This window comes from Protopterus annectens, chromosome 5.part0 (assembly GCF_019279795.1).
Source record: "Protopterus annectens isolate FY-2018-M chromosome 5.part0, PAN1.0, whole genome shotgun sequence".
In the NCBI taxonomy this organism is placed as follows: domain Eukaryota; kingdom Metazoa; phylum Chordata; order Ceratodontiformes; family Protopteridae; genus Protopterus; species Protopterus annectens.
In genome coordinates this window covers 1245055470-1245079252 of record NC_056735.1, presented here as the reverse complement: position 1 = coordinate 1245079252, position 23783 = coordinate 1245055470, and the positions used below count along the sequence as shown (strand labels likewise).

General features: G+C 42.0%; 1 protein-coding gene across 1 annotated transcript in view; it reads left to right on the top strand.

Moving 5' to 3' along the window:
• PDCL3 (phosducin like 3) overlaps positions 1 to 23783 on the top strand; it is a 719284-nt gene that overhangs the window by 337864 nt on the left and 357637 nt on the right. The gene's annotated exons all lie outside the window — the stretch shown is intronic.

Here is a 23783-nt window from a genome sequence, read left to right as displayed (position 1 = left end):
GACTTGGACACATTTACAGCTCATGGCCTACTGCAAGCTCTCAAGCTCCTCCCTTACCAATAATGCTATAGTGTCCCTCCATACCTCAGATCTCATTTGTCACCTTCACGTATGGACGTGGTCGCTGTTAGCTCTTGAGTGTTATACTGAGTTACAAAAGTTTTTTCCATTCTTAATATCTTTTTCTTATACCTGTTAGTGTTTTTTTTATAACGGCTCTTATCCCTACACATTTCTCTAGCGTATCTAAACACTATTGTAGTAGTAAATTTTCCCTATCTGTCCGTCTTTACCTTTTACGGTAATCTTCCCTACCATTGTTGGTTGGTGGTTTTTTCCCTTTCTTCTTCTTTAAAAAAAAAAACAAAAAAAAAAACAACAAACTTTAATTTCGGAGCCCTTGGGTCCGAGGCTTCTGGGACTGCCTGTTTCAGATCTGAAGATGGTGGTGTCTTAGGATCCAATTCCTTATCTGAGTGTTGTAATGGCTTCAATGGTGTTGGAGCTGGACGATTTTCAGAGCTGAAGCACTGTTGTCGGCTCCAAGGTGCTAGAGTTGACTCCGAAGTGGTCATAACCTTCTGTGTCCCTCTGAGCTTTGACATTGGACTGCTTGGCTCAGTCATGTGCCTCGAGTGGGCTGCCTTTGGGTCAGAGGGAGCCGGTGGTATGGAAGCATCATGCCTTCTCGGCTCCATTGGCTTACTTCTTCCTTTGGTATTTTGCCTTTGAGGTAGTAGAGAGAGTATTCTCTTCTAGAATTCAGTCAGTTCCTTCCCCCTTGGATCTTCCATCTGGTTTCCAGATATCTTTATGCCATGAGCCTCATCAGTGTACCACACAGGGACAGCCAGTCCAGAGTCTCCAGGCCACCCAACAAGGTATCCTTTTTTCTTCTGATACTTCTGTGAAAGATCCCACTGAGGAAGTCCCTAGGAAGAGGAAGTCCCTAGGAAGAGAAAGTGTAAGAGGAGGCACTTAGACTCCCCTCAGGAGTCAATCACAGAAGATACTGATTTCGGTGAAGGGGAAGGGTCCCCAAGATCATCACCTGATGATGTCACCATTGGAGACATTTTGGAGATCCTTAAGCAAAGGGGTGGGTGGTGTACCGATAACCCTTCCCAAGGATGAGAAATCTAATATTCTTAGAGGCATTTGGGTCTGGCCCATCTACTTCCTGGATTACTCAGCCTGCTGATTGAGTTGATCTCTTGGCGGGCATGGAAGGAAACTAATTCTGTTGAGCCAGTCTCCAAGAGACCAGATAGGATCCTTGCATCACCCAAGGGGGAAAGAGATGTTGAGCAAGAGAGTACCAGTAGATGACGTGGTCATTGCGGTGGCCACTATGAAAGAACTCTGGTTCATTCTCCCTAACAGGGAATCTAGGATGATGGACAGATTTGGGAAGTATGTTTATGCTTCAGCGACATTTGCTGTTAGATTGCTGAAGTGTTTGATGCATTTTACCAGACTACAGAGGAATTTGCTTAAAGAGCTCTCCAAATCCCTCTCAGGAGCAGTAACTGCTGAGGCACAGACTTCCATTACATCACAGCTGGCTACAATAGTGTTCATTACTAATTTGTGTATGAGATTAATTTCACATGCAGCTGAATGTGCCTCAAGGGTGGCGGGTTCAGGTATTTCCATTACGCGACATGCTTGGATGTGCCTGTGTGATTTTTTTGAGTCTTTCAATTCCTTCTTTGTCAGTGCTGCTTTTGACGGAAGTTCATTGTTTGGCCCCAAAGTGAAAAAGACACTCTCCAGGTATGAGCAAGATGGTAAGACCCTGTTTGCAGTAGGGATACGTTTTTCAGCTCCTCAAAGAACCTTTTCCAGGAATCGATGAGGTGGTTAGAAAATGTGGTTGAAAAAATCCCAGGGTCCTTTCTGTGATCCACATGGAAATAGTTCCCCAGGGGCAGGGGGGGTGGAATCTAGTGGAAGATGCCTGCGCTGCAGAGGAAGCCTGCAGAAATAGGGGCTCAGAGATTCCTTCTGTGATAGACCCTATCAGCACTCCTGAAAGGAGGCCCGATTGTTTTACCACTGGGGGCAATCGGGGGTCGGCTATCCATGCTCCAGAGAGCCTGGCTAGACATTACAGAAGATACATGGTTGCAGAGGATTATTTCCAGAGATTGGGGTCCAAATAGACAGATAAGTCAGCAAGCAAAGGAGAGTAGTATTGCTAGAATTGAATTTATCCTTAAGTCTTGGTGAGTACCTTCATGAGGTGGACCTTGTTTTTCACAAAATCTCACCAAGACGACACTGGTATACAAGTAGAAGTAGGTTAAAACATAAAAAAAGATAGTTGGGTACACAAGACCCAGAATAAAAAAGTGCCCAATCCTGATAGGTGCACTGGTGCCAGGACTGAAAAAAAATGACAGTGTAGAATCCTCAAGACACGGAAGCATTACTACAATGGGGCTAGGCCAGGCACAGGAGGAGGATGTCCCCTGATCTAGAAGGAAGTAGCAGTCCATGAAAATCTCAAAAACTGATAGGCCAAAAAGGAGACATAAAGATGGTAGAGTGGACTGTTGAGGATAAGAAAGAAATTGTGTGTTGTTATTGTTGTGCAAGAAGCCCAGAATTTCTGGACAGGAGATGTACAAAACGATTGAGAGAAATTAGAGGAAAGAAAAATACTTCCACAAGAAAATAATGTCAGAAACTTTAAATAAAAATTTGTGTTCATTAATACAACACATTTATGAAAAACATTATATAGACCAAGAAACCTTGGGCCGTTTGGAAAAAGAAGCAGCTGAGGAAATGGGAAAGTATAAAGAACAAAATCGAGACTGGGCGCCGTAGTCGAAAACACATCTGACACAGATATCCTTCAGAAGGGTCTCACAGAAACGGATGACTGGTGCCAGAGCCATGGCCTAAAGTTAAATGCCAAAAAATGCATAGTCATACCCTTCGGGAAAAACAAGGTTACCCCTAGCTACCATATAGGTGGTAATCCTCTGAGCACAGAAGAAGTTATCAGGGACCTGGGGACCCAGGTTGACAGTAGCCTGTCATTCGACACCCATGTAGCTAAAGTAGTTAGGAAGACCTTCTACATTGCCCACCTTATCATGAAGGGATTCACATCTAGATCAAGGGAGGTCATAGTCTCCCTATACTCATCACTCATCAGACCAATGATTGAGTACAATGCCCCATTCGGAATGTATCTGACCCGACACTTGCAGCAGCTGGAGAGGCCACAAAGTTCCTCACCAAAAGGATAAAGGGTCTCAAAAATCTGTCCTATGCTGCCCGACTGAAAGAACTCCAGCTCTATTCAGTCGCCACCGCTCGCTCAGAGGTGACCTTTGCCTGACATACAAGGCCATGTCAAACCCAGATTTGATGAATATGCTTCACCTCAAAAAATCTAGATCCGTCAGAGCCACAAGGGCGAGAGACTTAAACCTCGACACGGCTATTAATAGGACATGCTGGAGGGATAGATTCATCACCCAAAGACTCCCTATGCTGTGGAACAAAATCCCGGTATATGTGAGGCAGAGCACTTCGCTGGCCTTGTTCAAGAGAAATCTTGACCAATGGATGGGAGATCGCAGATATACTCCAGGGATTACCTCAGTGTCACTGCTAGACAGAGGCACAGCAAAATAATGGGTATAGTTCCCCATACTAAAGGGGTGGCGTAAGCCACAAAACTATGGGCTAGGCTTATAAATGCCCTCGGGCAGATAGCCTAGTATGAACCTATGAACCTATAAAAAAGAAATATGGACATGGGAAAGAAAGAGATCTGATATGATGCAATATTTATGCAAAAGAGAAAGCTAAATTAATAGACACAAAAAAGGCAGCCCCAAAAGATATTCGAAGAGAAAAAGCTCACAGAGGGACTATAGAACAAAAGATTAACAAAGTAAAAGTTAAAAAAAATAGAGAGACGAAGTTAAGGAATTCTTGCAAAGTGAAAGATTTTGTGCAGAAAGTGTAACGCAGGTTACATTACAGCACAATAAAACAAGTCCCCAAAGTAAGGAGGAGCAGGAGAAATCTGAAGAAGAAATATGGACATGGTAAAGAAAGAGAGAATTAATATAGTGCAATATTTTATGCAAAGGAGAAAGCAAAACTGATCAATACAAAAAGAGCAGCATTGAAGATATTTGAAGAGAAATACAGGCAAAGGCATCGGGACATGAAATTTTTTACAATACAGACAATAAGAAAACAAAGAGCAAAAGTAGAAAAGATGATTGGTAATGGAGAAGTTAAAGAAATAGAAACTGAGGTTATGGATTACCTGCAAAGTGAAGGATTTAGTGTAGAAAATCTAACTGGGGTAACAGCAGGATAGAGCAATGGATCCCCAAATTAAGGAGAAACCAGTGGAGCAGGAAACACCTGATCAATTGCCATATGAAGATACTTTGGAGCCTTGCATAGGAAACCAGTACAAACGTTCGGTTGAAGTTATACAGCAAGAGAAGGAACAGGAAACTGTGGCAACTCTGATGTAGTCAATGTTGCGGATTGATAAGCCAATGGGCTCCCATGTGAAAGAGCAACGGATGACACAGGATGAAACTGAAGAGAATGTGGCAAAGGAAGATGCTCTGGAACTTTCTATGGAATGCCCTCAGGAAATGAAGAACAAAGATTGTGCCCTCAGTTTAGAATATAATGATCTAAGAGAAAAGTTGCTTGATTTTAGTAGAAATGGACAAACATGTCAAGATCAGTGAAAGAAATAAACTACAGAAGGTCCATAAAATCCAAAAAGTTAGAAGTTTGATAAAACAAATGACTGTAATTAAGACCATGGAGATTTATGTGGTAAGACAGAAGTAAATAGGGTGTATTACTCTGCAGCTAAATTAATAAACAGATAATCTTACCAGAAAACATGGGGTAGTAAGGAAAAGGAAGGGGAGTAATTGAATGCTTTCATGAAGGTATCTAATAGAGAAAACTATAAAGTAATTAAGACAGGAAGTGTCACTGTATCACTTATAGAGGAAGAGGGAACAGATCAACAAAAACACTGAAAGATACGATAAAAGCAATGTGCAGTATTAGATGTGCAGTATTAGAACAGATTAGGATCTATCGTGCACTATTGCAAATAATAAACTAAAAATAGCAGCACATGTAGAAAAACTCGGAAGATATGCAAATAAATATAAAGGAAAAGTAGAAAATAAGCAATTTATTGATGACCCAAAAAAGTTTTATAGAGAATTGGGAAATGAGGCAAAAGGAATTGAAACGCGACCAAAAAAAGATGCAATAGATACATTTGGGAGAAATATCTATGAAGATCCTGTGGAACATAACAAAGATGCGAAATGGATAGAAGTAAAAGAAAGATTAATAAGTTCAAATTACAGGATATGAAATGGGATGAAGTAATGGCCAGAGAGATTGAAATAAAGTTTAGAAAAGCTTGTAATTGGAAAACTCCAGGCCCAGGTACAGTGTCTAACTTCTGACTAAAAAGTATTGGCATTCTTATATGAAGACTTGGCCATGAGTAAGAACTGTTTATAGGCGCACCCCAAACAGACACCAGCCTGGTCAACAACAGGAAAAACAATACTGCTACATAAGAGTGAACCTGCAAACTCCTAAAAACCATAGAGCAATAACTTGCCTTCCACCAACGTATAAGCTATACACTGGAATTGAGGCTGACCGTTTATAGTCATTTAGAAGAAAACTCAGTCGTGGCAGTAGAACAGAAGGATGATAATAGAAAATCATATGAACAAAGATCATTTGTTAAATAAAGTCCATAATGGAGAACTGTAAGAAGGGGAATAATGTAAGTACGGCATGGACAGACTACAAAAAAAAGCATTTGACAATATCCCACATGCATGAATAAGAGTGCTTAAAAATGTACACTGTTCGATTATATTACAGTGACCATGAAACAGTGGCAAACCACTTTGTGGTTAAGCCATGGTAAAGGACAAATTATTATTCCAAGGTTAAAAGTTCAAAGGGGAATATTTTAGGGTGATTCTGTCACTGTTGCTCTTTTGTCTTGCCCTTAACCCATTAAGCTGTCTACTTAATAGATTAGTTCATGGCTACAATTTGGCTACCAGAAAAAAACAAAGTGTAAAGACTTAATCTTCTTTTTGTAGATAATTTAAATCTGTATAGTTCATCAGATGAGGAATTGAAAACATAACTGCAAGTGGTCAAAACTTTTTCAGATGAAATAAAAATGGCATTTGGTCTTGATAAAATCAAATGCAGAAGCAGTCTTTAAAGCAGGAAAGCTTCACTACCAAGAAAACATCAGTTTGGGACAGAAATGTGATCTAAAAGAACTTGAGCAAGGAGTGTATAAATATTATAGCAATAACCCATGCCTGGGTGTGGGTAATGCGGGATTTACCCATGGTTGGCATGGTTACCAAACAAAGACAACCATGGGTAAATCCCGCATTACCCACACCCAGAAGTGGGTTATTGCTATTAAACTATGACATTATTTAAGAAAAGAAATAATTACTTTTCTTAAATAATGGCATTGTATAATGCCTCTTTGCTGCCCTTCCACAGCTGGCTGGTATCCGCTGCAGTTCTGATGTACTGCGCGTGCCTAATTTAACTTTTTTACCCCTGCCGCACTGACGTCAGGGAAGAGGCGACAGCAACCGATGCCGGACCAAGACTTTGGAACTTGGGCCAACTGCGGGTCGCCTGCCAGCAGGATAACCCAAGTGTAATGATTGCAACAGTGAATACACTCGAACATCTACATTTATGGTAGGTACACAAATGTACTTTTTGTGATAGTAAAGCCAGGCAGTGTCTCTGAACTTGAGGATTTGTTTTCATTACTGAGCCAGGGGTTTGTAGAGGTTCTAACCTTGATTTTGCACAATGGAGCAACAGTGTCTAGGTGATGTAGAAATATGCTACAGCCTGGTAAAGTGAGATGGTTTTTAGGGGGTCCAGTCACAGTTATAGAGTAAAGTGTTGAGGACCTCAGGAGAGACTTTTTTGTGTTTCTAGTGGATATATAGTTAGTGGTTTTGCATATGCTTGTTCTTCTACATATAAAGTATATTATGTTGTGGTCACTTAAGGTGTCTGGGAGACTCTGTGTGAGGGTACACTGTGGGGTTGTTTGTTAGGACCGAGTCAAGGATGGATTCCCTTTTAGATTTTTTATCATATCTAGTTGGAATTTGGACTAGCTGCTGGTAGCCATGGAGATTTATTAGATTACTTTGTGGTTCTGATATACAGGTGAACCAATCTAGGTTGAAGTCCCCCAGAATAAGGGTTTCTTGTGAGTATGTGGAAGAACACCAGGATAAGAAGTCTTCAAGGCTAGCAGGTGTATTACCAGGTGGAATATAGATCACAATTGTGGTGATGACCTTTTTAGGGTGAAGTTGAAGTTGTGAGATAAGTATGTCCCAATTATTGGGGGAGGGGTAGGAGTTTGGTAATTGATGGACAGTTAAGTTGGACTTGTACAGTAAGGCAGTTCCACCCCCTTTACGAAGTGGTCTGTCTTGTCTAATGATATTGTAGCCGGTAGGGAGAACTTCTGAGTTAAATATGTTTTTATTTAGCCAGGTTTCTGTTGAAGCAACTATGTCTGGGGAGTAGTGTGCTATATGAGAATTCTTCAGTGGACCCTGGCAACTCAGTGGTCCATTCTTTACCAGCTTTTGTCCACCCAGATCAAAATAATTCAGGCATGCAAAAGATATTTCGGGTAGTGGAATTGCTCAGATCAAATTTCACAAGGCCGCCCTTTAATACTTCCTCAGATTTGGTTACCCTTCCTGTGGCATCATCTAATTCATCCTCCTTGGATCCTGGATCCAATTCCAGATATTTTGTCTCATCTGATAGACATAATTCATCCAGACATTTTTGACCTAAAGTTGACTGCATGGTTTCTCAGTTCCACTGATAGCTAGACAACCCAGGCTGTCCTCCCCTGCCCATCACATCCTGTTGTCTTCCCACAAAACATCCACTAGAAAAATTTGCAAATGTAAATGGAAAATATTTGTTGTTCGGGATCAACAGAAGACCATTGACCCCTTTTAAGTGCCGGTACCAAAGGTTCTCAAATTTGTGGCTACTATTTTTAATTAAGTGGCTAGATCAATAGTTAAAGTACGTTTGGCTGCTATTTCTAATTTTCGTGTCAGAGTTGACCATTCTTCCTTAGCTTCATCGCGACTATGTAAGACATTTATTAAAGGAACCTTTTTACTGAAAACTCCCTTTAAAGATCTTACTTACCGTGGGATTTGAACCTAATCTTACAAGCCCTGACTCCGTCACTAGTTCACATTTAGCAGCAGGTTCAAATAAAGTTTTTAACTTGGAACACAGTATTTCTGTAGCTATTACATCAGCTAGGACAGTTTCAGAACTGCAAGGATTATCTTCTAAATCCCCTTACTTGATTTTTCATAAAGATAGAGTGTCTTTTGAAGCAACCCATCTTTTATTCCTGTGGTGATAGCAGGATCCTACATTAATCAATCCATTAACCTTCCAGTCTTCCCAATTTTCTCCAACAAAGGGGAATACGTTTTGCATTTGTTGGACATTTACAGACAATTACATTTACATCTGAAAAGAAATTAGAAATTCAGAAAGTCAGATCAATTATTTGTCTTGTGTAATTTTCAGATTGTGTAAGCCAGTTACCAAAATAACTTCAGCTAAGTGGCTAACCGATTGCATTTCTTTTATCTACAATAAATTTAGTTTGTCCCTGCAAAAACCTTTGAGTACTCATTCAACTGATCCATTGCGACCTCTTCAGTATTTCTGTCCATATACTCCATGGATGATATTTGTGATGCAGCCACTTAGGCTAGTCCTCATATTTTTATTGTTCATTACAAAGTTGATCTGGTTCTAAAGAGCAGCCTTTGGCTCAACAATACTCAGGAATATCCTTAGAGTCCACCCAAGATTCAAGTAGCTGGGGACTCTATCCCACATGTTGAGGAATGAATGAAAATTGACAGCATCAGATAAAGAAGTTATGTGCTTACCATAATGATCCATGTGTATTGTCCATTTTAATTCTTCCTCAACTCTCCTCCCTCCATCCCTCTACCTTTTGTGGTTTGTGACTTCTGGAAGAGCGAGAGGAAACCAGAGGAACCAAAGCTTCTTTTCTGAGCTCCAGGTAGTGGTTTCTCATGTATACGTTGTTTAGAAATAAAAAAAAATGCAGCAAATAAGATCTGAGGTATGAAAAGGGGGACTATAGCATTGTGGGTAAGGGAGGAGCTTGAGAGTTTGCAGTAGGCCACAAGCTGTAAAAACCGGCCGAGACAGATCCGAGGATTGGATCAGAATCCACATGTTGAAGAATGAGAATGGACAACACAGATGGAACATTATGGTGAGTATATAACTTCTTTTTATGGAGGGGGCACACCCCATCAAGATTATAGACCTTATGGAACTTATAGCATGGTCTAAGTGCTCAATCTGTTCCAAAGCCACAGTATCGTCTGCAGTTTTCAGATTACTCTTCCCTATTTGTCTTCTCTGGTGGTAGGGGTGGGGGTTAACTTTTTGAGTATGTTGAAGTGGTAGGCCTGTTGTGGTACTGCTTAAACAAATAGTTTCTGAAGTTTCTGTTGTGCATCAAATCTCGACACTTTGCCAGTAGACAGTGCAAAAAAACCTGCAATGCAGCATTTCTGTCTTTGAAAGAAGGTTTAACTAATGAATGATATTTTCCTAAACTGTAAGGATAGCTTTATTTTTGGTTTCATGCACATTATGCAGACTCTTTTTGTCTTCAGTACAGCTTTTATTTTATGGCATTGCAGCCTGGTATATAATATTTATCTATAAATATTTGCCAGAGAGGATTTTTTTTATTTTGTTTTCATGTGGAATAGTACAGTAGTACAAAGATTAATCTACATACAGGATCATTAGTATTCAAGAACAAGCATGCTGATTGGACAGTTCAACCAGCATGCCTGTTGTAAAAGTGAGCATATACCAACAGAAAAAAGTCCAGCCACTAAAGTATCACTGAGTGGCCAGACTTTCTATTAGTATATGCATTGTATATCAAGGACATAGTAAAATATGAAAAAAAAAATGAGGTGCATTCTGCAAAGCTATAAGAAACAGAAACATACCAGATTTTCCTCATCTTTTTTTGTGATGTCCATCATAAAATTTTCTAATTTCTTAATAGTATTAATAAATGCATCAGAGATCTTTTTTATTGCTTCTCTTGTACTGATATACTAGTCCCATACGCATATCCAGTACGTCAGTGAGGCGAAGACAATGCGGATGGCAACTAAAATGCCATTATACAAACACATTATTTAAGAAAGCAATTTCTTTCTTAAGTGTTATTGTATGATAGCAATAATCCATGACTCTGTGTGGGTGTATCACAATTTACCCACGGTTGGTTCTCCCATGTGATCAAACCACAAAACCCTTGGGTAAATCCTGGTATACCCACACACAGTTATGTATTATTACGTGTTATTTATTTATTTATTTTGCAGTGCTTGGTTTTGCAGTTCAGTTCCTGGAGTCGGTGCCTTCTGTGCATATCGGGCATGTCCTTATGGGTTTTCTTTAGAGGCTTTGCTATCATCTGACTTTTCAAAGACATAGATGTAGGCGAATTGTTGATCATCTAAATTACCTGCAGTGTGCATCTAGTGATAGACTTGTATCCCATCCAGGATAGTTTCTCTGTCTAATGCCTGTTTGCTGAGATAGTCTTCTGCTCATTCGTTGTTCTGAATAGGATGAGCCGAGTTTAGGGAATTGGTAGGTGGTAGTACATAAGTAAAATGTCAATGTATTTCTTTTATATGTCCTTCCATTTCATTGTTGCAGGACTCTAATCATGAGGGATTCCTTGCCAAGGGTGGCCCAATTTCGGCTAGTATACCAAAGCCTTTAGGTTGTTATTGATAAACCATACATCACACATATGCTCCCCATGCAAGGCATAGGACATAAAGGTGAGGTCCGGAAGTATCATCCTTAGAGCTTTTTTGATGCCAATCCAAACACCATCTTTGGTCATCAGTCTGATCCCTCAAGTCGTTGCTGGTTGCCTAGCTATTCAGATAAGTGCTGCATTGGGGTTTTTTGACTTATCCTTTTTTGCTTTTAGAATTTGTGTTGGTGTTGGGTTTCATGTCATCCAGAAAGGGTAAATGCCAGTGTGGGAGACAGATTCCTTATAAAAACCATCATGAGCAGTGCTTGTTTTGTTTAGAAGCTTCTCACAACCGTACGTCCTGTATTATTTATCAGGCTTTTGTTTCAAAGATCTTACGTAGTCGTCTTTCTCTCTCACCATTTATCTTGAAAACCAGTGTCTAAACCTTTTAATGAAAGACCCAATGGAGGACACTTCCCAACCTGAGGGCCAGCTGTCTTCAAAGGAGGAGGCCAAAAATGTCAGGTCAGAGTCTTCAGCTGTGCCTCCTTTACCAGATGTGAGGCTGGTGAAAGCCTGGAGGATCATCTGGTTTCTGGGCTGGATTCCTCTACCGCTACCAGTTCAGTGGCTGGCATAGATTCTGGCACATCCTCCGAGGCCTTGTACACATTTCCTTTGGATGCTCAGGGGGAACTGCGGCTGATTATCACCTTACCCAGAGAGATTCCTCAGATACTGGTTAGGGAGGAAATCCCAACTACGATTGTTGACTGTAGGCCAGCGTCGGAGCTTTCTTCTTTTCATAAGGTAGACATCCTTTTAAAAAAGAAGCAAAAGACAAAACATATTTCTTCTGCTTCCAAGGACCCTCAAAGTGAATGGCAGCATTTTACACAGGGTTTGTTCAATGCTCTTATGGCCTTGACACTTCCTCAAGGGGTCTCTGTCCCGGCTCCTCCTTGGTTTTCTTCCCCTCTCAAAAGGTATAGAGTTCAGAATTCCTCTGAAGAGGAAGAGGATTCTGATGAGGAATGCCTGGCCTACTCTACCCAGATTCCTTCCCCTTTAGATTATGGTTCTGAGGAAAACTTTACTAAAAGCGCACCTAAAAACATGCTGGCTATGCCCTTGCAACTCCCACTCTATCACCCACCCCATCCAACCACTACCTTTCTTTCCACTCCACTAACTACCTTGATTATAGCAAGCTCAGATGCTCATAAGCCTAGTACTTATTATACAGCAGGAACTTCTTATTGTAACATTTGTTAATGTCTGTTATGTACTTCACAGATAAAGATTCAAGTTGTCTACTGATGTACTATGTTCTTCATCTGTAAATATGTTGTAAGTAATTGCCATGTTAAATTGTTAATCGCTATGTAATCCAATGTAACTACTGCCTGTTTATTTTAACTGTGCAGCTTTTCTCCCCAGGCCTCCGCTGAAAATGGACCTATGTCCAGTTGGACACTCCCAGTCAACAAATGTAAATAAATAAATAAAAAAGGAGTCTGCTAGTCTTGAATCTCCATTTGAGGAGATTTCCTTTGGGGATGCCATTGCCAGGATGATGGAATTCTTTAAATGGGATTGTTCCCAAGTTTCTGAAATGCAGAGGAGATATGAGCTCCTTCAAATGGAATCTTCTAGACCTTCTGTTGTTCCTTCTGTTTTGGCTGCTTTATTGGATGCCTTTCTTCTGCATCTCAGGCCCCAGACTCTCAACACCCTGCTCCTAAAAATAACATGTAGGTTTTATAAAGTACCTAATAACTGTAAGTTTCTTTATAAGTGTCCATCTGCTGATCCTTTGGTGGTTTCTGTGGCATCCAACATACCTTCTAAATTTCTGCCTGATAAAGACAGCATGACTGTGGAAAGGCTGGATAAAAAGGTTTATAGTTAGCCACTGTATCCTTTTGGGCTGTTAATTATCAGACTCATATGACCAGATATGTTTTGGCTGTAGTTTCCCAGGCTTGCCAGGTTATTTATGACCTTCCTGATTTTGAGGGAAAGACTTCTGCCTTGTCTCTGTTAAGGGCCTTTTCCCAGGTAGCTCGCCATTCCATTACATGTAGTTAAGATACAGCAAATCCTACTTCTAGGCCTGCTGCTTCTGGCTCTGTGTTGAGAAGATATTCCCGGCTTTGACTTCAACCTCTGCCTGATGATATTAAGGTTAAGTTAATGGATGCTTATCTGGACAACAGATGTATGTTTGGTGCTGCTGCAGCTGATATATTCAATTCCCTGTAGGAGAAAGGTAAATAATTACAAGATCTGAAACATATTTTTGTTTCCTCTGTGCCAAAGTTGCAGAGAAGCTATCCTAATTAACCAGCCTTTGTTAGAAGACAGTTTCATCCTCCTCCTAAAGGCAAGAAGGATGGTAGGAGTGTTCCCCAGCTATGTCTGCACAGAACCGTTTTGCTCAGATGCCTTCCTTTCCTGATAAACCAGGCGCTGTCTGGCTACCCGATTCTTCCCAGCCACATTCCTCTCTCACATCATCTTTCTCTGTCTCTTCCTGTTTGGTTAAGCATAACCCAGGATTCATGGGTTCTTTCCATTATTCGCCAGGGGTATTCCATGGTTTGGAAATCTCATCCCCCCTTCATGGTAATTCCTCAGCCACCTCGAGACCAGTTTAGCTCTTTTCCAGTGGTGCCTCAAGGTCTTTTGATTCCGGGAACTAGTTAAGAGGTTCCAGCTGCTCAAATGGGGGAAGGGGTTTTATTCCAGAATGTTTTGGTTCCCAGGAAAGAGGGCACTTGGAGACCCATTCTGGATCTTTCTCATCTGAATACTTTTCTGAAGGTTACTTCCTTTCAAATGTTATCCCTTCAGACTTTGTTTCCTCTACTGCTTCCTCAGGTTTTTATAATTTCTCTGGATCTCAAGGATGCTTACCTCCATATCCCTATTCATCCCCTTTTCAGGAAGGTTTTACATTTCTCTGTTGCTTTCTGGCATTTCCATTCTCTGCTTTGCCCTTTGGCCTCTCTATTACCCCAAGAATGTTCACCAAATGCCTAGCTCCTGTGATTGCTTTTTGCAGGCTCAAAGGCATTCAGGACTTTCCTTATGTAGATGACCTGATTATTCAAGCCTTCTCTCCAGAGATTCTTTTATAGAACCTTCAGTGGGTCATCACTCGGTTGCAAAGCCTGGGGTTCATGGTAAATTTTTAAAAGTCCTTCCTGTCTCAGTCAAGGGATCATGTTTTCTGGGATGCAGTATCCAGACTGTTCCTATGTTATCATCCCTACCTCCTGCCAAGGCTTTGACTTTGATTTCCTTTTTTCAGTCTTTACTTCCCCTGACCTTTATTTCAGTCAGGGAATTTCTAAGGGCTCTGGATTCATGGCATCTACCAACCCCCATGCTTTCCTTCACCAGATAGCACATGAGAAAGCTTCAGTGGTTTCTAAAGTCAGTTTGGCTTCAGCATGCTAATCCTCCAGAGTTTCCAGTCCATCTTCTTCCATGTCTAAAGTTTGAATTTCAGAGGTGGGTTCACCAACTGACTTTGAATCCAGGCCTTCACTTTCAACCCTCGCTTCCCTCTCAGGAGCTGTTCACAGATGCCTCAGATGGGGAGCTTCCTTTGAAAACCTCAAGGTGCAAGGCCTTTGGTCTCCTCAGCAACAGAAGGAGCATGTCAATGTCAAGGAGATGAGAATTCTTCCACTGGCACTCACTGCTTTTCATCCTCTGTTTTCTCCAGGGCCTTTATAGATCTTTTCAGACACCACTACAGTGATATTGTATGTCAACTAACAAGGGAGGGGGGAAGACAAGGTCCGATCTGCTTTGCAGATTGGTACTCCAGGTTTGGGAGTATGTGATTCGGTACCAAGTCACACTTCAGGCAGTGTATATTCCTTCAAGTCCGAATTTTGTGTCAGAATCCCCGAGCAGATCCGTAACACAATCTCACCAGTGGATGTTTCACAGGGATGTGTTTCTGGACATTATCCACCAGTGAGGTATTCCTCAGGTAGATCTCTTTGTTTCCCCTCTGAACAGGCACCTTCCTCAATTTTGTGCCAGGACTCCTTGTCCTCTGGCTTGGAAGGTGGAAGCCATATCATGTTTCTTTACATCTTCCCTCCCCTTCCTCTCATTCCAAACATCCTGTGCAAGATAAAACAGGATGCTCCCAAAATCTTGCTGGTGACTCCCTTTTGGCCCAGACAGCATTGGTTCTTTCTTCTGCATTTAGCCAAGGGCAGTCATCACAAGCTGCCTTGCAGGGTGGCTCTTGTCACCCAAGACAAGGGATCTCTTATCCATCCCCACCTTTCCACGCTTCAGCTGACACCATGGGTGCTTTGGGTTCCTCAGGAGTCCAGGAAACCCACTACTAGGAAATCCTACTTGTCCAAATGGAAGAGGTTTCCAGTTTGGTTCTTTCTTCTTTGTGTGAATTGCTCATTGCTGTGTTGGTATATTCTTCCATTCAAGCCCACCTAAGATATTTCTGCTTGTCTGCTTTTAACTCCTCCTTTGTTCTCTAAGTTCAAGGCCAAACAGTTTTTTAAATGTTTCCTTCATATTAGACCTTCCAGGAAGCCTATTCCTCCTTCCTTAGATCTTAATTTTGTTTTGGAGAAATTGACTCGGGCTCCTTTTGAGCCTGCAGCTTCAGCTTCCTTACAGCATTGTTCATGGAAGACTGTTCTTTTGTTGGGCCTTACTTCTGCCAGATGGGTGTCTGAGCTACAAGCCCTTATGGCTGTTCCTCCTTTTTTAGTTTTTCATAAGGACAGAGCATCTCTTTGTACCATTCCATCTTTTATGCCTAAGGTGGTGAATGAGTTGTTTCTTAATCAGTCTTTTAATTTGCCCACTTTTTCCCTTCTCCGCAGTCAGTTAGTGAGAAGGGGTTACACACTTTGGATGTGTATAGAACTCAGATTTTATTTGGATAAAACTAAAGATTTTAGAAAATCTGGTCAGCTTTTTGTTTCTTTTCATCCTAGATCATTAGGTCTGTTGGTTTCCAAGCAGACTGTTTCCTCTTGGATTTTGAAAGCCATTTATTTTTATTATTCTTATGGTAAGAGCCTTCCTTATGTGGTTAAGGTGTATTCTACTAGGACTATGGCTTCTTCTGGTGCTTTTTTCAAGGGTTTGGATACTAATTCTGCCCTTGGGGCAGCTACTTTGTCTTCAGTGCATACCTTTACCAATCATTATAAGTTGGATTTCATATCCAGGGCTAGATCTGGTTTTGCTATGGCCATTCTTCATGGGTTCCTAGAAGGTCCTGTTGGCCCTTCCTCTTCCCTGTCTTCTTCCTGAGCTTTTGCAGTCTCCCTCATGTTTAGAGTGCTGTAACAGTGAAATGGAAGGACATAGTACAGTTGTGTAAAATCTTACCAAAACTGTAGATGTCCTTCTCTTCACTGTTAGTGTTCGCTCCCTCCCTCCTCCCCCTGCTCTTTTGTTTAGATGTGTATGTTACCCTCTGGTATCCTAAGACTGGGTTCCTCCTGGGGCTGTTAGTTCTGAGGATGATGTATCTGGACATCATCTGCACTGTACGCAGGGAGCATACATGTGACGTGCAGCATATCAATAATAACTTAAAGACTTTGATATACTGGCTGGACGTCGGGCAGCCCTTGGCAGGGATCCCCCGTGTTTAGAATACTGCTGTAGTGAAGAGGACATTTGCTGTTATGGTAAGATTTTACACAACTATACTTTTTGGATTTTCTTCGTGTTTCACTGTTGCAGTCATTACACTTGGGTTATCCTGCTGGCAGGTTACCTGCAGTCGGCCTGAATTCCAAAGTCTAGGTCCGGCATCTGCTGCTGTCGCCTCTTCCCTGACGTCAGTGTGCCAGGGGTATAAAAGATGCAGCCGACGCCATTTTCTTCAGTCTTTTTGCCGCGCGGTGCCCAAAGCAGAAGCAGTTCGCAAGTGCCGGTCAGCCGACTCCTGAGATTTTCATGTTCGAATTTCAGATCCAAAGTCTTCATTAAAAGCTAAGTACCCCATTGGGAAAAACTTTTTTCTTGCTCCAGACCAATGTCAGAAAAAGTTAATAATTGTATTTCTTGTGGGAAGCAAATTACCTCATAAGGATTTTCATTCTTACTGTATTCCTTGCCTAGGCCCTGACCAACAACGTTGCTTGTTGTCTTTTTGTGCTAGATTTAACCAGCGCACTATAAAGCGCCGGTACAATTTTGCATTTCACTATTTTGGCAGAAGACTTAATTACATGATGCCGTCGGATAGCCAACCGACTACTGCAATTCACAAGAAACGCAAGGAAAAAGAAAAGGACAGGCATCCGAGGTCTAAAACCGACGACGAGGCTTCTTCTAAGCCACTCACTGGTTCAGCCCCTGACGCCCACTACTTTGGACCCGCAGGCCGCAATAGACTCCCACGTGGAGTCGCCTAGGCCGCTGGAAGCTCAAGGTATTGGACGTTCGGAAACTATTCCCTCAGATGGGTCCGGAGCTGCTTCTGAGGGTGTTTTCAGACCTACTCAATTGTACATTAAAGCAACTCCAACTACAAAGGCAAAGACTAAAGCATCTTTAAAGACAAAGAAACAAGTACAACAGCCTCATGGTCAGACCTCCATGCCCAAAAAACAGATGCTCAAAATGGCCGAAGACTTAATTACTGTGATCAGGGGTTCCCATCACCCTCCTGATAAGAGGCCTAGGCAAGACACAGAATATGACTCTTCAGATCAGGTTTCCATTTCTTCAGATTCCTCTTCTGATCAGGAATACTCTCTTCCTCCCTATGAGGATCTGATGCTGAAGAATCTATCCCTTCAGCCTCTCCTCCTGAGGATTATTCTTTTGGGGAAACATTGCATACTATGAGGGAACATTTCCACTGGGAGAGCCAAGATTATTCTGAATCTAAGAAAAGGCTCAGGGACTTCCTTTTACTCCCACAGCACAGGCCCCTAGCTATTCCGCCTGTGTTAGACATTGTAGATGGTGTATTTTCATAGTCCAGTCTGACCCCTGACTCCTTACCTCCAGCTCCTGTTAAGCCGAACAGGTACTACAGGGTGCCTGACTCTCATAAATTTCTTTTCAAAAACCCTGCTGCTGACCCAGAAACTATTTCTCAGAGTCCCAAAGCGGTCAAGGCATCCACTACAAAAAACCCTACCCCCTCCGACAGGGATTCTAGGGCATTATACAGATGGGGAAAGAAGATTTACACCTCTGCCACCTTGGCTATAAGGGCTTTAAATTGCCAGTTTCATATGCTCAAATATCAGCAATATATTATGTCACTGCTTAAACAGAAAATGTTGATAACTTCTGAAGGTGCAGAAAACAAAGAAATGCAGGATTTATTGCATGCAGCTGAGCAAGTTGGAAAGCATACTTTGCAATGTGGTTTTGATTCTTTGGAGGCCTCCTGCAGGGCCGCTGTCACGGGTTCTGTCATTAGGAGGCATGCTTGGTTAAAGGAACAAAATTTGCCAGATCGTGTTAAAGTAAAATTATTAGATGCTCCATTACAGCATGATACTTTGTTTGGTGTTAAAGCAGAAGAGGTGTTAAAGAAAATGGAGGACAAAGCTAAATCTATGCAAACAGTCAAGGATTTCGTACAGGTACAGCCTCCAAGATTTAGCAGACACTGGCCTACAAAGAACTGGTCCTTTCCAGTGTCAGACAGACCACAAAGGGGCAGATACAGATGCCCAAGAGGCAGCTCCCAGCCCCAAGGTTCGTACAGGTCTAAACAATGGGGTGCTTCTACCTCCAAAAGTGGAGAAGACAAATCACAGCCTTACAGGAAACAGTCCCAATGACTTCCCCCTGCCTGCGCCAAGCACTTATCTTCTGGCAGCACCTTTAGGGGGAAAACTAGCACTTTTTTCTCAAAATTGGCACATAATAACCCAGGACAAATGGGTCTTAGACATAGTGTCACAGGACTACAAGTTTCACTTTCATACCCTGCCAAGGGCAAACGGTTGGCCAGACCTACCAAAAAACCAATGGGCAGAGGCACAAAAACAAGTCTCATCCCTCATGGACATGACGGCCATTCAACAAGTACCAGAACAAGAGCAGGGACAAGGATTTTATTCAAGACTGTTCTTGGTACCCAGAAAGGACAAAGCCTGGAGACCAGTACTGGACCTATCTATTCTAAACACATATCTGGATGTACCAAAATTCAAAATGTTGACCTTACAGCAGCTTCTGCCCATGCTGGGCAAGACAGCTTGGCTTGTGACTTTAGACCTAAAAGAGGCATACCTGCATGTTCCAATCAGACCAACATGCAGAAGATACCTCAGATTCAAAGCTGGCTCAATGCACTACTAATTCTCTGCACTGCCCTTTACTTATCTACTGCGCCCAGGGTCTTCACAAAGTGCCTGGCACCAGTAATTGCATTCTGCAGACAAAGAGGAATACAGATATATCCTTACTTGGACGACTGCCTCATACAAGCAGCGAACAAGGACGTTCTACTACAGCATCTGGCATTTGTAAAGAGATTACTAACATGCCTAGGGTACACAGTCAACGAACAAAAATCAAAACTAGTACCCTCTCAAGAGATAATATTCCTGGGTGCAAGCTTAAATACAACTGCCCAGATGGCTTATCTCATGCCAGACAAACAAAAGCAACTGACTACCTATTTCAAACTGTTGGCAACAAAGGCCCAGTTGTCTGCAAGAAAAATTCTGCAGGCTTTGGGCTTCATGGCATCCTGCATTCTACTAATTCCATATGCAAGACTGCATATGAGGAAACTTCAATGGTACCTAAAAAGTGTTTGGACTCAGCATTGCCACAGCCTGGAAACAATAATTACTATCATTCCCTGCCTGCAACAGGAGTTTTGATGGTGGGCGAATGCCTGTCACCAGAACAAGGGACAGCCATTCACCTTACCCCCAGCCAGGCAGACATTGACAACGGATGCTTCAGATTATGCCTGGGGGCACACATGGCAGGAAGATGTATTCAAGGCACATGGTCTGCCAACCAAATGCATCTACATATCAATCAAAAATAGATGCTATCTCTTCAGAATGCCCTGACAGCCCTCAAGGACCTACTTCATCCGGGACAACTACTGATAGACAGACAATACTATGGTCATGTGGTCTATGGTCATGTGGTATATAAACAAGCAGGGAGGCACTCATTCTTACCCCCACTGCCGACTAGCCATGACTTTGTGGGATACAGCATTGACTTAGCAAGTACATCTGCAGGCACAATTCCTGCCAGGAAAGATGAATACTCTGGCAGACTAACTAAGCAGAAACCTCATGGATCCCCATGAGTGGAAATAGGATACACAAGTCTTCAACATGATAACAAGGAAATAGGAATGCCCGGGCATAGACCTATTTGCCTCTCCTCACAACTGCCAACTAAAGAGATTCTGCACAAGGACTTATCACAGACAAGCATGGAAAGTGGATGCCCTATCTTTCAGCTGGAAAACCTTAACAGTATATGCCTTTCCTCCACTGCCTCTCCTCCCCAAGGTACTCCTAAAGGTCAGACAAGAGAAGCCAAAAATGATACTGATTGCCCCAGACTGGCCCCACCAGTACTGATATCCAATCCTAAGGAACTTGTCTCAATGCCCAGCCTGGACCTTAACTCAAATACCTCACCTACTGTCCCAACAAAACAATCAGATCCTGCACAGCCAACTCAAGACCTTAAATCTGGCAGCATGGCGGATAATGTAGTCATACAAAACACACCTCTCACTAAAGCGGTGATGGATGTCATTTTGGAGGCCAGGAGGCCTAGTACTAAAAAATCTTATGCTGGAAAATGGAAGAGATTCTGTGCCTGGAACCACGCACAAGGAATTGACACAGCAGTACCAAATATTCCTCAGATTTTGCAATACTTAACTGAGATGCTGGACAAAGGCCTATCCTTTTCATCAATTAAAATTCATGTCTCTGCCATTTCGGCTCATTACAATACAGAGCCACCAATCTTTTCTCATCCTTTGTTAAGGCAATACCTCAGAGGAGCCAAAAACTTAAGGCCTCCAAGGGGATCACCAATACCTGCATGGGACCTCAATTATGTTTTGGAAAAACTCACTCTGCCCCTTTTGAGCCAGCCGCTACAGCTGATATAAAGTTTTTATCTTGGAAAACAGCTCTGCTCCTAGCAATAACCTCTGCAAGACGAGTCTCAGAGCTACAGGCACTCATGACTGTGGAACCTTTTATCATTTTTTATCCAGACAGGGTTTCTCTGAGGACAAACCCGACATTTATGCCTAAGGTAGTGTCCAGTGTGGCCCTTAACCAAACTATTCATCTGCCGACTTTTTATCCAAACCCACAAAATAAGGGGGAGAAAATTCTGCATTCTTTGGACATACACAGACAGCTACGCTTCTACTTGAACAGAACCAAAGCTTTCAGAAAGACTGAGCAACTACTAGTGGCATATGCTGCAGGATCACAAGGAAAGGCTATCTCAAAGCAGACTATTTCAAATTGGATAGGCCACTGCATTCGTTTCTGCTATTCACAACATGGCAAGCCAGTGCCTAAGGGCATTAGGCCACATTCAACCAGAGCAGCAGCCACTTCAGCAGCCTTCCTTAGGGGAGTACCAACCAAAGACATTTTAGAGGCTGCTACCTGGAGTTCAGTGCACACCTCTACAAAGCACTATCATTTACCACTCTACTCTAAATCCAGGGCAGGCTTTGCCCCTGCAGTTTTGCAGGGCCTCATAGCCGCGTCTAGTGCTATTTAGCTCCAGCCTCCCAACCATAGCTTTGGGATTCAACCCAAGTGTAATGACTGCAACAGTGAAACACGAAGAACATAGTACAGTTGTGTACACTTACCATAAATGTAGATGTTCGAGTGTATTCACTGTTGCAGTCCAGGTTACCCACCCACCATCCCCCATATCTTTGCTGCAACTTATCTGCTCTTCTCTATTCTATACAGCCTATGTGGTGTATTTGCTTGTAGATGAAGATATAATATTTTTTGGTGCATGCATGTTTTATTGGCATATTTTTAGCCTACCCTTTTGGGGGCACCTGGCATCTAGGGCAAGAAAAACTGAAGAAAATGGCGTCGGCTGCATCTTTTATACCCCTGGCGCACTGACGTCAGGGAAGAGGCGACAGCAGCCGACGCCGGACCTAGACTTTGGAATTCAGGCCGACTGTGGGTAGCCTGCCAGCAGGATAACCCAAGTGTAATGACTGCAACAGTGAATACACTCGAACATCTACATTTATGCTAAGTCTACACAACTGTACTTTTTACTGGCTATAGAAAAGCAGTTATATATGATGTTTCTTAGATTTTACTACATGATAGAGCATTTCATGTGTATACCATTCTGTCTTGAACTCACAGGGAAAATTACTGTTTCTGCATTAAGTTCTTTGAATTATTTATTGTGAATTTGTCATGAAGGCATCGCCTGCTCCATTCTTGTCTAATTAATTTTGCCAGAGGTGTGAAACTTGTTTGTATAAGGCTGTTTTTCATTTCTTTTTCTTTTGATTGTTTTAGAAGAAAAGGTTTTTGCCCCAGCTGTACTCCAGAGCAAATGCTTTAACTGTTGAAGTGTCTAAAAGCCATTTGAGCTGGTGGTGACCGAACTCTTTACTTAGACTTGAAGCTGAATTTGTTTCACAAACTTTTGTGTGTAAAATCTGGTACGCTAACCTCTTTACCAGAACAAGAAATCTTACAATTCCCTGAAATTTCCTGTCATTTTTTAAGCAGGATGTTGTGTCTTTTGGCTTTTCCCGGTTAGGGGTCGCCACAGCGGAACTCCGGTCCGCTAATGATTGGCAGTAGATTTTACATGCCAAGTTGCCGGCCCTGACGCACAACCTTCAACGAAGGTACGCCCATTCACACATCTCCACACAGAAGACGCTCTAGCTGAGAATTGAACTGGACAGCGTCTTACTGTGAGGCGACAATGCTACCGCAGCACCACCACCGCAGTTAATTGTAAATGGAAACAAAAGCTACTGTTAAAAAAATGCTTACCAGTTCCTCTTAATGAGCTATGAGGGAAAGAACTTTTCTACTCATGGTTAACGGATCTCAGCATTCTGAATAACAGTACATTACATTTGCTTAGCAGCATCAAACAGCAAGTTATCCAGTCTATGCTTTATTTATATTCAACATTCAGTTTGCCCTCTATCTCTGCTTTTCCCCATACTTCTCCATCAGTGCCACTGGTATGCCTCTGTAGATTTCCTCCTGACACTTCTGATACTCCATTTCATAGGTCCAAAACCCTCATTATGAAGAGCTGCTGTTTTCTTAATAATTTGCTGCATTTTCTTTCTTCTGTACTATTTTTTTTTTTTATCTGTCAGGGAGATATGTGGTCCTCAACCAGTCTTGATAGTATGCCCTAATACTCTGTCTCTCTTCTTGTCTCTGAGGAGAACAGTTTCACTTTCTGCAGTATTTAGTCATATCCTTCCCCTCCTACCAGTATACCCTTCTGTTGGCTTTCTTTTGGACTTGTAGTAGTCTGATGTTTAAAACCTTTATATGGTCACCAGAAATGCAAGTACTAGGATTGTGGACCGATCAAAGGTTGATAGTTTGGAAGCATCACCATTTTGCTTCTGGAATCTGTCACCTGAGAAACAACCCCAGCAATCTCTTCGCTGCTGTCCTTGCACTCTCCTCTGCTCCTGACATGATCAGTACCATCAGATCTTTTCTTGCCATTTAAATTTAGTTCCACTGGCTACTAAATATCACAACAAGAAAAATTGGACCATAAATGCTTGGATGCACATGGTTGAATTCTGTTTGTATTTTTTTCA